The sequence below is a fragment of the Rattus norvegicus genome, chromosome 4 (genome assembly GCF_021556685.1).
Source record: "Rattus norvegicus strain SHRSP/BbbUtx chromosome 4, alternate assembly SHRSP_T2T, whole genome shotgun sequence".
Taxonomy (NCBI): Eukaryota; Metazoa; Chordata; class Mammalia; order Rodentia; family Muridae; genus Rattus; species Rattus norvegicus.
In genome coordinates, this window is record NC_141537.1 from 166136252 (window position 1) to 166151525 (window position 15274).

A 15274-nucleotide genomic window follows, 5' to 3' on the forward strand; every position below is an offset into this window, starting at 1 on the left:
CCAGTGTCCTTAGCAAAACAATAGGAAAAACAATAGGAAAAACGGGGAATGGAGTTGTTCTGTGCCTAGACTTCAAATGGGCTGTCAGAAATTTTGTCTTATGTCACTAATTTTAAAGTTACTTCTTGATTTTGATTTATGCAAAGTGCAGGTCAATGTATGGATTAGGAATGCCATTAAAGATCTCATTCTTCCACTGGGAAGGACTTTCTTTACACTCTTCTAGCTTTTTAAACATAGATATTCAATGTGAACATTGTCATTTCACATGAAGTGACAATAATGCTGGTTTGTTCAAGGTGCTGGGATATCAAATCTAAGAAAATAACCATGCTCAGTATATACTCATTCCCTGAGTTATAATGTATTCTGGTGTTTTGGTTTTGGTTTGTTTGTTGATACTTTTTTAATGTAACTGTTTTATCTTATACTATGTAGCACAGGCTGACTCCACATTTGCAGAACTCTGTGCTATTTTTTGTCTTAGAAGTATAGCTGTATACCACTACACCAATTTGCCCCATGTTTGTGGTAGATATTTTCTAACAAATAAAAAGAAGCTCTGCATTTTATAAATATGGATCTCAAGATTTTTAAAGCCGTTTGTAAAAATTAATCAATTATATGTGGCATAAATTAAATAGATAATCCTCTAATGCTGAATATCTTAGATGTTTATTAGAATTTTCTTCTTGTTTTTTCAAGAACTACATAGGATATACTTTAGAAAATACTGAAAAAGTCATTTTATGCATATAGTCCTGGAATTTTAGCAGATTAGCATATGAGAAACGCTAATATCTATCATCACCTGACATCTAGTTAATTTATATTATATCAACTGCCATGAACAAATTTACAATTGATTTTAAAGAAAAGGTGAATTGTTATTCTATGAGATTTGCTCATGTTTTTGTGTTGACAAGTTCTGGGAAGAAGCTCTATTAGTAAAGAGTGATTTAAACAACAGGGAAGAGGAAACTGTGAAATGGTGTGTGTCTAGTCTATGTCACAAAAAGTTCTAGATTCTCTACCTGATCATTTCCAAGAGTGCATGTGTTTAGAAGGTCAAGAAAAGGAGGGTATATGAGCAAAAGTGAGAGTGTTTCAAATCAACAGCACTGAACCATAGCTGTTCTAGAAAACATCTATCACTCTGGAATCTGGGAGGTTAACATCTTACTATCCACAGACAGTTAAATGTGTTGAGACTTTACTGCATTATTATCTCTGCTGAGAGGTTGTCATCATTACCATGGAGGCTCCTCTAACATCATGCAACATGTGTGGGGAAAAATGCAAGAGATGTTTGGTCATTACTGGGACCACAGTATGGACAGGACATAGAGTACCTACAAGTGCACTTAATGAGGGAAGAGGGCAGTTAATAGAAAATGGACAGACAGTGCGTAGATTTTGGTTTTTCTCTGTTTTTTGTATGTCAGAGACAAGTGGATGTCCGTAACTGTAAAGCCAAGGAGCAGCAGTTTCCTCTAAGCTCTGTAGAGCTAAGCTCTGAAATTATAGAAGACGGTAAACTATAAAGGAGCATAATTAGCTTTCAAGATAGAGTGACTTTGGAAGGATTGGAACTAACTGACACTCCCGTTTTGTTTCTTTGACCAAGGTTCACCATAAAACAGCAAGTCCTGTACTTCACATGACCAAGTAATAAAACAAAGAAGTGAAAAATATAAAGACAGTATTGTTTTCTTTAGTTTTCTATTGTAAATTATATTGTGGAAAACAATAACAATATACATACATACACATCACGCATACATGCACACACACAAACACACCACACTCAACACACACATATTCATATTCATGGCTGTTTTCTTTCAGAAACCTTTATTTGTTAAATCACAACTGCCAACTCCTTTATGTTGAGAAAGAAACAATCAGAATCCTACATTCAAATCTTCCAGTCAGAACCTCAGACCACAGTGCCACCATTACACAGCTGTGAGCTGTTCTTCCTGTCCCTGGCTGTGGTGATGGACACCTGAAGTAGCCACCAGTACACAGGAAATTATGGTTTGATCACTTGCTTCACTGGAAGAACTGGCTTATCATGGTTAGTGTCTCACCACATGGTGCTGTCTTTCAAGGTGGAACCTTTACTACCATGAAATATGTTATAATTCACAGGTCTTAAGGAAACCACAAACAACTGTATTTTGAGATTTCCTGTGCTTGTGCCCACCCTGTGTATTTATAACGACAGTTATTTTAACACTCTGCATTCCCTGCCTACCCACATAGTCCTAGATGGATTGAAGCAATGAGAGGAAATGACGATGATGATTCAGGAATGTACTAATGAAAAATGGGGCCCAAATAGGGACTAAGCAAAGCAGCTTTGTGTATTAAACACCCACTTGGTTGTCAGCTCTCCACTCAGAGGCAAATATTGTGCAACTGCTACAAGTGTCAAAATAACTACCAGGAGGATCAACCTATTAAGTGCAATAACCATTCTCCATTGTGATTCAGATGTTGTTAATTTTATAGCAAGTGCAGAACTAATAATTCATTACATATATTAGCTTAGGACTACAATGTCTCTTACTCATGCTTTCTATTCCTGGCCAAAGATCATGAAAAAAAAAGCAAGTTGGGGAGAAAGAGTTTATTAGACTTTTTGGTTTATTCCACGTTGCTATTCATCAAAAAAAGGAAGTCAGGGCTGGAAGTCAAACAGGTCAGGAAGGAGAAGCTGATGCAGAGGGCATAGAGGGATGTTACTTACTTGCTGGCTTCCCCTGGCTTGCTAGGCTTGCTTTCTAACAGTACCCAACACCACCAGCAAAGGGATGGCACCACCCACATTGGGCTGGGCCTTCCCCCCTTGCTCATTAATTGAGACAATGCCTTAGAGCTGGATCTCAGGGAGGTATTTCCTCAACTGAGGCTCCTTCTCTGTGATAACTCCAGCTTGTCTCAAGATGATACGTAAAACCATCAAATACACTATTTTGAATAAAAATGGCACTCATACACTTATTTAGGTATGCCTACATTCACACCCATTGATTCTTGGGTGCCCCTCTCTTAACCCCAGTCTCTGTCTCATCCTGGACACTGAACCCAACAAACATTGAAGGGAATGGTTTAATTCATTGCACATGTTACTGGTAGATGTTAAAGGAATATGGAAAAAAGCATATACTTCACGGTTCAAAGCAGAAATTACATTCTTTCAGACTTGCTGCATGGCTCACTTTACCTTTTTTTTTTCATTCTTTTCTTTCTTTTCTCCACTTTTTTGATTTTTGAATGTTAAATTTCTATTTTTTTTTACATCCCAGATTTTATTCCTCCCCGATTCCACCCTCTGAATGTTCCCATCCCATACCTCCTCCTGATCCTCCTTTCTCCAAGATGATTATCCTACCCCAAAAACCCTCTACCCCAGCACAACGTGAAACTCCCTGGGGCTTCCAATCTATTAAAGGTGAGGTGCATCTTCAGTGTCTGAAAAGAGACCAGCATTTCTCTGCTGTATATGTGTTGGGGGCGGCGGTCTCATATGAGATGGTGTTTGCTGCCTTGTTGGTGGTCCAATGTCTGAGACTTATTCAGGGTCCAGATTAATATAGAGTGTTGGTCGTCCTACAGAGTCACTTTCTTCCCCAGCTTATCCCAGCTTTCCCTTAATTCAATTACAGGGGTTAGCAGCTTCTGTCAGTTGGTGGGTGCAAATATCTACATCTGCTTTTTCAGGTCTTTGATGGATTCTTTCGGAGGACAGTCATGACAGGTCCGTTTTGTGAGTGCTCCATAGCTTCAGTAATACTGTCAGGAATTGGGGATTCCTCTTGAGCTGCATCCCACTTTTGTCCTGTCACTGGACATCCTTTGCCTCAGTCTCTTCTCCATTTCCATTACAACATATCTTTCAGACAAGAACATTTATGGGTCAGAGTTTTGAACGTGGGATGGCAACCCCATCCCTCACTTGATGCCCTGTCTTCCTGCTGGAGGTGAGTTCTCATATTTCCCTCTCCCAATTGTAGGGCATTTCATCTAAAGTCTCTTCCTTTGAGTCTTAAGACTCTCTTGCTTCCAAGGTCGCTGATAAATTATGGAAGATCCTCTAAAACTCCTAACTCCCGAGTTTGCCTGTTTCCATTCTTTCTGCTAGCCCTCATGGTTTCACCTCTTTCCCCCACCAAATACCAGATCATGGTCTCCTCTCCTCTCAATCCACCAATTCCACTTTATTCCTAGATCTATCCTTTCCTGCTCTGATTCCTTTCTTTTATACAATGGTACACTTACTCACCACTCTCTCCACTACTCATGTACCCACACTCACATGCCCCTACCCCATTATCGCTTCCACATTTCCTCAAAGAATATGAAACACTCCATGGCTAAGAACCGACCCTCCTACCTCCAATTACAGTAGTCATATTTTCTGCCTTTAAGACTAGAAAAGACAGTCCCTGTTGTGGAATTCGTTCCAAAGTTAAGCAAGAGAATTGCAGCAGCCTCCACACCAATGTTTAGGAGAACCATATGAAAAGTAAGTCACACATAGGATAAAAATATATAGGGGTCCTAGTTCCAGCTCAAGCATGGGATTTCGTTGGTTGTTCATTCTCTGTGAGGCCACATCGGTCCAGGTTAATTGACTATGTACATCTTCTTGTGATATCATTGACCTTCAGACTCCCTCTATCCTATCTTATCCCTCACTCTTTCACAATACTACCTGAGCTTTGCCTAATATTTGACTGTGGAGACACTACAACTCTTTCCACCCAATGATGGATGAAGACTCTCAGGAGACAGTTATGCTAGGCACCAATATCAAGCATTGGAAAATATCATTAATCATGTCAGGGTTTGGGTCTTTTCCTAAGAAATGGATCCTAAGTTGGTGCAGTCATTGGTTGGCCATTCCCACAATGTCTGCGCCATCTTTATTCAAGTGTTTTCATAGACTGGACAAATGTTCAGTCAAAGCATTTGGGGGTATGTTGGTGTCCATTTCTTTCCACCGGAAGTCCCTTCTTTGTGCTAGATGTTGCCACTTAGTTTCCATATCCCCAGCTAGTAGTTGTCTCAACTAGTGTCATCTCCATAAGGATTCAGGTGCTTCCCTTAACCCAGGTCTCAGAGGATTCCCAGAAATGCCTACTAACTGAGTTCCCCTTTCTCTCACAATCCTTTTCTACTTTTCCTCGCCACACTAAATCTTATCCCCATTAGCCTACTTAACCACTCTCCCATCAAGTATCCTCCATTCATCCACCTCTGATATATATTTTATTTCCCCTTCTGAGTGAAATACAGGTATCTTCACTTGATTCCTCATTGTAACTTAGTTTCTTTAAGTCTGTGGAATGTAGAATGTATCTCCTGTACTTTACGGATAATATCCAGTTATAACTGTGTACATAGCATGTGTGTCTTTCTAGATCTAAGTTTCCTCACTTGGGATGATAAGTTCTAGTTCCATTAATTTACTGCAAATTTCATAATGTCTGTGGTTTTTAATTTTTTTCTTCATGTTATTACTGTTTTATTCTAAATATTGAACATTTTTTTAACTGGGTATTTTTATTTACATTACATATATTATTCCTTTTCCTGGTTTCCAGTCCATAAACCCCCTTTCCTATTCCCTACCCCTTCTTCTGAATGGGTGTTCACCCTCCCAAACACCCCCTTCCTACCTCCCCTCCCTGATATTCTACTCCATTGGAGGGTCCAGTCTTGGAAGGACTAAGGGATAAGACTTTCATTTTTGCCCGACAAGACCATCCTCTGCTACATATGTATCTAGAGTCCTGAATTTGTCCACGTGTACTCTTTCAGTTGTGGTTTAGTCCCTGGGAGGTCTGGTTGGTGGGTACTGCTGTTCTTATGGTGCTGCAAGCCCCTTCAGCTCCTTACTACTTTCTCTCATTCCTCCAATGGGACCCCATTCTCAGATCAGTGGTTTGTTGCTAGCATTTGTCTATTCCTCTGTCAAATTCTGGCTAAACCTCTCAGGTGACATCTATATCAGGCTCTTGTCAGCATGTATTTTGGCTTATTAAATATTGTCTAATTTCATTTGCTCTCTCTCTGTATCTATATCTATATCTATGTCTATATCTATATCCATATCCCTATCTATCTATCTGTCTGTCTGTCTATCTATCTAATCTACATCTATCTATCTATAGCTATTATCCATATATATATATATGGATATATATATATATATATATATATATATATATATATTTGATAGCTGAGTAGTAATCCAATGTGTAGATGTACCACAGTTTCTGTATCCACTCCTCGGTTGAAGGGTAACTAGGTTCTTTCAAGCTTCTGACTATTATAAATATGGCTGTTATAAACATAGTGGGACATGTTTCTTTGTTTTGTGTTGGAGCATCTTTTGGGTATATGCCCAGAAATTGGGTAGCTTGGTCCTCAGATGTGTAATTCTCTAGGGAACTTCCAGACTGTTTTCCAAAGTGTGTATAACATCTTGCAAACTCGCCAACAATGGAGAAGTGTTCCTTTTTCTCCACAGCCATGCCAACATCAGTTGTCACCTGAGTTTTGATCTTAGCCATTGTGACTGCTGTGAGGTGGAATCTCAAGTTTGTTTTGATTTGCCTTTCCCTGATTTACTAAGGATGATGAACATTTCTTTAGGAACTTTTGTGCTATTTGATATTTCTCAGCTGAGCATTCTTGGTTTAGCTCTGTACCCCACTTTTTAATTGGATTGTTTGGCTCTCTGGAGTCCTCCTTCTTGATTTCTTTGTATATTTTAGATACTAACCCTCTATCAGATGTAGAATTGATGAAGATGTTTTCCCAATTTGTTGGTTGCAATTATGTCCTAATGACAGTTTCGTTTGTTTACTACAGCTTTGTAGTTTTCTAGGTACCAATTGTTGATTCTTGATTTTGAGCATAACACGTTGATGTTTTGTTCAGGAAATTTTCCTAAATGAACATGTGTTTGAGGGTCTTCCCCACTTTTTCTCCTATTACGTTGAATGTATCTGGTTTGCAAGGAGATCCTTGATCCACTTGGACTTAAGCTTTTGATGGAGCAATAAAAATGGGTATATTTGCATTATCTGACCTCCAGTTGAACCAGCACCATTTGCTGAAAATGATATCTTTTTACCACTGGATGGTTTTAGCACATCTGTCAAAATCAAGTGACCAAAGATGTTTGGGTTCATTTCTGGGTCTTTGTTTCTATTCTGTTGATAGACTTGCCTCTCTCTGTACTAGTACGATACAGTTTTTATCACTATTACCCAGACGTTCTTTTATTCTTGAATACAGATTTTGCAATCCTGGATTTTATGCTATTCCAAATCATATTGCAAATTGCTCTTTCAAATTATAGGAAGAAATGAGTTGGAATTTTGATGGGGATCACATTGAATATATAGATTGCATTTTGGTCAAATGGACATTTTTATACTATTAATCCAGCCAATCCATTAACATTTCAGGCTTTTCATCAGAAACTTTAAATTTGTTTCATACAGATATTTCCCTTGCTTGGTTACAGACAGACCAAAGTATTTTCTATTATTTGTTGCTATTATGAAGGGTTTCATTTCCCTTATTTTTTCTCAGCCTGAATGTCCTTAAGTAGAAGAAGTCTACTGATGTATTTGAGTTTATTTCATACCCAGCTACGTCACTGAAGTTGTTTGTCAAGCAGAGTTAATTTCTCGTGGATATTTAGGGGTCACATAAGTATACTATCTTATTATCTGCAAATAGTGATATTTTGATTTCTTTCCTTCCAATTTTGATCACATTGGCCTCCTTTGATGTCTGATTGCTCTGCCTAGGATTTCGAGTACTGCATTGAAAAAGTAGGAAGAGAGTGGGCAGCCTTGTCTAGTCCCTGATTTTAGTGGGATTGCTTCAAATTTCTCTTCATTTATTTTAATGCTCCCTACCATTTGCTATATATTGCTTTTATTATGTTCAGGTATGGGCCTTGAATTCCTGATGTTTCCAAGATTTTGCACATGAAGGGGTGTTGGATTTTGCCAAATATTTTCTCAGCATCTAATGAGATGATCATGTGTATTTTTTCCTTTGAATTTGTTTACATGGTGGATTATGTTGATGGATTTCCATATATTGAACAATGCCTGCATCCCTGGAAAGATCCTCCTTGATCATGTTGTATGATTGCTTTGATGGGTTGTTGGATCCTGTTTGCAAGAATTTTATTGAGTAATTTTGTGTTGATATTCATAAGGAAATTGGCCTGATGTTTTCTTTTTCTGTGGGGTCCTTGTGTGGTTTAAGTATGAGCATAATTGTGGCTTCATTGAAGGAATTATGTAGCACTCCTTCTGTTTCTATTTTTTTGGAATAGTTTGGACAGTTATGGCATGAGATCTTCTATTAAGTTCTGATAGAATTCTTCACTATTCTCATCTTGTCCTGTGCTTTTTTATACTGGGATATTCTTAATAATTGCACATATTTCTTTAGGAGTTATGGAAATGTTTAGATGGTTTATGTGATTTTTTTTAACTTTAGTACCTGGTGTCTGTCTTGAAAATTTTTCATTTCCTTGAGATTTTCTACTTTTGTTGAAATAGACTTTTGTGGTGGGATCTGATGACTTTTGAATTTCCTCAGATTCTGTTTTTATCTCTCCCTTTTTTTCTGATTTTGTTCATTTGAATATACTCTCTGTACCCTCTCATTAGTCTAGCTAAGGTTTATCTATCTCGCTGATTTTCTCAAAGAATCTGCTCCTGGTTTCATTGGTCCTTTGTATAGTTCTTTTTGTTTCTACTTGCTTGATTTCAGGCATGAGTTTGATTATTTCCTGAAGTCTACTCCTCTTAAGTGTGTTTGCTTCTTTTTCTTCTAGTGCTTTTGGGTGAGCTGTGAAGTTGGTAATGTATGTTTTGTCCTACGTTTTCCTTCAAGAGAATATAGTTTCATTATGTCCTTCTTATTAATTGTTGATCTGAGTGCCTGAGCTATGGGTGTTCTCTTCATCATATTGTCTATTACAGTAATTAACTTAAGGCTATTCCCAACTTCCTTTCTTTTAAAATGTGTGTGTCTGGATTTATACTGATCCACTGAGACGTGAGTTTTGTGCAGGATATTAAAGCTGGTTCTATTTCCTCTCTTCTATATGCAGATGTCCACCTAAATCAGCAAAATTTGTTGAACATGCTCTACAATTTTCCTTGTATTATTTAGCAAAAATATTTGAAAAAAATCAAGGGTCTGTAAATTTATGGGATTACTTTTGTGTCTTTTATACGATTCCATTGATCAGCCTATGTGTTTCTATATCAATACTATGCAATTTTTATTTCTATAGCCCTATATTGAAGGTTGAATTCTGGTAGGTGATATCTACAGATATTATTTTATTATACAGGATAATTTTAGCTGTCCTGTACTTTATGGATTTTTTTTGTTCATATGAAGTTGAGAATTACTCTTTAGACTTTAGAAATTCAAAGTTCGTATTTGTGGCTGCCATTTGATTAAAGGTATGTTACACATCTTCTTAATTGACGAAGGAAAATGCATGACCTAGAAAAATTATTTCCAGTCCAGTCAAGAAAATGCGGACCCACTGGCAAGGTATAGATAAATATTGTGCAAATATTTTCCTTATACCCTGATGTTACTGATTATTGCATTTTAGTCTACAAAAGGTTTCTTCAAGGCCCAGTATTCCTATGAGTGTTCTTGACCACTCCTACTCTCTTTCCTCAAAGAAAGTAATTGAGAAACATGTCATAAGAATCTTCTGTTGGTGAGCACAGTTTCACTGGTTCAAGTAATGTCAATGATCAAATAAAATCATAACTGACAGGTACACATCTGATTTCCAGGGGAACTAAGGATGCACATTTGCAATCCTGGTGCTCAGAAAATCATTGAAGATGTATTAGCCAGTTAAATCCATCTCCTACTATAGAGTAAGTTTGAAACTGGGTTGGCCTAAGGAATCCTGATCTCACAAAAGAAAAACCAAACAAACAAAGCAAATGTAAAACCCATACAATAAGCAAATAAGCACTGTTTTTCTTTCATAGAAAAAGTACATGCTCTTCATTAGAATAACCATAAGAAACTAATACATATTTAAAATATAGCAGAAATCTAACAATGTAAGAAAAGTCACAATATACTAAAGTGTCAATGAGGGTCCTGAGGGTACCTGGAAGAGAATGGGGCACAAGAAATATGAAGAAGGAAGCCAAGACAAGAGTCTGATCATGGCGTCAATTTTATTTTTTCCCAAGGCTGAATTTATACCATAGCATAGTTAACAGAGGGAGGGGGGGAAGTATGAAACATTAACGTGGGCCAAGGACACAATATTCATGTGGTCAGGTAATTGGCTGATGTTGACAGGATGTTAGAAAGGTCACAGGTTTGTCTTATCTATTGGTCAGCAGGATGTTGGCTTTTCAGAAAGGTTACAGGTCATCACATTGTGTCAGATGTATTTTTCAGCATGGTCAGAGTTTTATCATATCATTATTCATCCTGACAACCAGATTTGTATTACTCCACTGCAGCTGGCTGGGGATGTTTCATGAACGCTGGCTGGGGATGTTTCATGAACGCAGTCATACTTAATGCTAAACATAATAATAACATCAATAATGGAGGGTTTCAAGGGAATCACTCCCAACATTAAAGGACAAATTTAACCAAATTAAAAGATAGAAATATTTATACTTTTCCCAAAATAAGTCCTGTCTGGGAGGCTGGTGACTATCATGGCTCATAGCTGCATAAGAGTGTTGGTAGATTTTTTTTTCCTTCTTATCATATAGGTCACTTTCATTAACTCCGTTAAAAAGCCAGCAGCATGAAATCTTCTGGGTATCTTCCAAATTGACCAAATTGATTTCTATATATGCAGTAGCCAAGTGTTGAGCAATAGAGTCTTGTAATATGGATCTGGTGAGAAACTAAAAGCAAAAGCAATATATCTAGTGAGAAACTAAAATCGAAACAATATCCCATGTGGCTTTGGTGACTTCTGGGATCTTTATGACCAACATCTGGCTGTGGTATTTTTTATGGCTTTTTGCTTCTTGAACAGTCATTATCAACCATCAAAAAGTTTCCGCTATTCACCTATAACTGTCAGTACTTAAACTGAACAAGTTTCACAATGTCAATACTTAGTCTTCTATAGGGAAAAGTTTCATGGGTCGTTAGCACCTGCTTGGAAACTATTGGCATTGAAAAATGCAGCTCATAATTGTTTTCATTTGTGTCCCTACCAGAAACCACTGCATACTCAATTGATAATAATTCTCTACCTATGATCTGCATGGATGCACGGTTAACCTAACTGGGGCAGTGAGCAAATGAAGCGAGACACATGGATACGTACAAAAAAGCTAGTGCAATCAGATGGTCTGGTGTATCTGAAACAGGAAGAATGTGGGATTATTATTATTATTATTATTATTATTATTATTAGATTATCTTTTTTTCTTCAGTCTTTATCCTCTTCTTGGCCCTCTTGATGTTCCTAATCCCAAACCTCCCCCATTCCTGGTCTCCAAGCAGATGTAACAACTCAGCCTCCTCCACACCACTAGACCTTCCCACTACCTGTACCCTCAATTCTCTTGAGCAATAGGTGCATCTTCTCTCATTGAGGTAAGTCCAGGCAGTCTTGGGCTGTATCTGTGTCAGGGACCTCATATCAGCTCTTGTATCATGCCTGGTTAGTGGCACATTATCTGGGAGATCTTTTGAGTTCAATATATTTCAGACTGCTGTGTCTTCCTTTGGGCAAGCTCTTGTTCTCAGCTGCTTCCAGCTTTTCCCTAATTAAGCCAGAGTAGTCCCTGACTGCTTTCCATTGGAATCTGCATCTGATTCTTTCAGCTACTTGTTGAGCCTATCAGAGGGCAGGCATGGCTGAGCTCCTGTTTGTAAGATTAAAATAGCATCAGTAATAGTGTCATGTCTTGGATGTTCCACTTGAGATTGATCTCAATTTGGGACTGTCTCTGGACATCCTTTCCTTGTGCTCTTTTCCATTTTTGTTCCTGCAGTTCTTTTAGAAAAGAAAATTCTGGGTCAGTGTTATTTGCTGTTGAATGACAACCTCACCCCCCTGCACACACACTCCCATTTCCATTCTTCCTGCTGGCCCTTTGGGCTTCAGTCCTGATCTCCCAATACATGATCATATGATCATATTTCCATTTCCCCTCTTTCCTGTCTCCCACCCAGGTCCTGCCCCCTTCCGCTACCCCCCCCAGATTCCCATGATTACCTTCTTCACCCTCCCAAGTGGGATTGAGTCATCCTCATTTGAGACCTTCAGCTTCTTAAGCTTCTTGAGTTCTGTGGATTGTATCCTGGCTATTTTGTATTTTTTATGACATTCTCTTATTAGTGAGTATGTGCCACACATGTCCTTTTGAGTGTGAGTTACCTTAATCAGTATGACATTTTCTAGTTCCAAATATTTGACTGTAAAATTTCTGCTGAATAGTTGAGTAATATTTTATTTTGTAAATGAACCAAAATTCTTGCAACTTTTCCTCTGTTGTGGAACATATGGGTTGTTTCCAGCTTCGGGCTATCACAAATAAAGCTTCTATGAACATAGTGGATCACGTGCCCTTGTGGTGTGGTAGGACACCTTTTGTGTATAAGCCCAAGAGTGGTATAGGTGTGTCTTCAGGTAGATCTATTTCTAGTTTTCTGAGGAACTTCCAGATTGATGTCCAGAGTGATTGTACCAGTTTGCAATCCCACCAGGCTTGGAGAAGTGTTCCTCTTTCTGCTGATCCTCATATTGACATGTGCTATTACTTGAGTTTTTGATCTTAGCCGTTCTGATTGGAGTTAGTTGGATTTCCAGGGTTGCTTTGATTTTCATTTTCCTGATCACTAAGAACTTTGAACATTTCTAAAATATTTTTCAGTTGTTCCATATAACTCCGTTAGGAATTCTCTCTTTAGGTGTTTATCCTATTTTCTGATTGGGTTTGTTCTTCTTTTTTGTGGTTAGCTTCTGAAGTTCTTCACATATTTTGAATATTAGCCCTCTATCTGATATCGGGTTAGTGGAAATTTTTTACCAATCTGTAGGTGGCTGATTTGTTCTATTGACTACGTCCTTTGCTTTAAAGAATCTTGCTAGGTCCATGAGGTTCTATTTATTAAAATTCTTGATCTTACAGCTTTAGCCATTGAATATTTGTTTATGAACGCACACACACATTTCACAGACACACGCACACACACACACACACACACGCACACACACGCACGCACTCACACACATGCATGCCACTGAGTTTGAGAGTTTTTCCCACTGTCTCTTATCCTATATTCAGTGAATATTGCTTTATGTTGAGGTCCTTGATCCACTTGCAGAGTAGACTGCAGGAAATAGTCGAGCTCATGGAAGAAGTTAAACAAAGAGAAAAAAGTGATGTATAAAAAATTGGCAAAATTAATGTAATTAAGTATATATCCTATAAAAAGCAACCTTCAGGTTCAATTCAATTCCCACCTAATTCTAACAGAGTTATTTAAAGACATGGAAAGAGCAATTCACAAATTCATTGAAAATTCATTGAAAAACAAATAAAATGAAAAAGAATAGGAAAAATTTCTGTTTTTTTCTTCTCCTCTTTAATCTTTATTAACTTGAGTATTTCTTATTTACATTTTGATTGTTATTCCCTTTCCTGGTTTCCAGGCCAACATCCCCCTAACCCCTCTACCTCTCCTACTATATGGGTGTTCCCCTCCCCATCAATCCAGAAAATAATTCTTAAGCATAAAAGAATTTTTAGGGGAATCACCATCCCTGACCTCAAACTATACTCCAGTGCAGAAAGTGTGATAGAACTGCATGGTAATGATATAGAGATAAACAAGTTGGTCAATAGAATATAATTGAAGACTCACAAATAAAACCACAAACTAGGGACACTTCATCTTTGATCAGGAAGCCAAAAACATACGATGGAAAAAGGAAAGCATCTTCAATAAATGGTGCTGGTGTAATTGGCAGCTGGTATGTAGAAAAATGAAAATTGATTCATACATGTCACCTTACACAAAGCTCATCTAGAACTGTATGTAAAGGATTAATTAGTGTTTTCCTATAGAGTCTCACTTGTATACAAACCACATTTAGGACAGATCCCATGCCCTACAGTAAAACACCAACACAAAATGAATTCACTGTCACTTTTAGAAGATCTTTGTCTCACAATGTCTTAAATGTCCTGCATTAATCTTTTTCTCTTTCTTCCTTATTGGCCCTTTGGTTATGTGTTAATGTTTCTAATTTTTGTGGATACGGGGTTTCTGTGTGTACAAATGTGTATATCTCTGTGTCTATTTGTGTTTCTTAAGCTTTTTCTATGTTTTGTTTTTTCTTCTGTTTCTTTGCTTTGTCCAAACTGGATTTTTATGTTATGTAATTTTATATGATTGTTATAATTGGGTATAAGAATTTGTATCCAAAATAGAAAGAAAGGAAAGATTTTACTTTGAGGGAGTAAGAAAAGTGGGAAAGAACTGAGATGTGTGGATGGAAAAACATAATATGAATGCATACTATTACAAAACTTAGTTTCAATAAAATATATATAAAGTAAAATAAAATTTCTTTGAAAAGAAAGTCAATTTTAAGTGTCCTGCACATTGAGAAACACACAGAATCTGTTAAATAAATTTCTGCTATAATATTTACAAGAGAAGAAGACATATGCTGCACTTACATCAGAAATGAGTTTATTTCCCAGCACTCAATGTGTACACAACCTCATAAAACTACAGTTTCAGGTGATGCAGTGTCCTATTCTGGCTTCTGCTGGTACTCATACACACAATGCATAGGACCAAAAAACATCACAAAATTTATGAATAAAAAATTACAAGAAAATATTATCTAATATAAAGGTGTATATTGAAACTACATATTTTCTGGGAAAATTAACAGATGAAACCTCTGTAGCTGAATGTACTCAAAGACATGGGGAAAGCACAAAAAACTGGTAAGTCAATGTTCAGCGGAATGTTAAATTATTTGTAATTAAGTGATATATTCTAGAAAATGCTGAATGAGACATCAGAAACTTTTTCTGGCATATTCTCAGTGGTTTTCAATCCAAATTATTTGAGTGTGTCCCTCCGTGTGTATGTATGTATGTATATGATGTATGTATGTATGTATGTATGTATGTATATTTATATGTATATTTTCTTAAACTTTGAAGACAGAAAACTC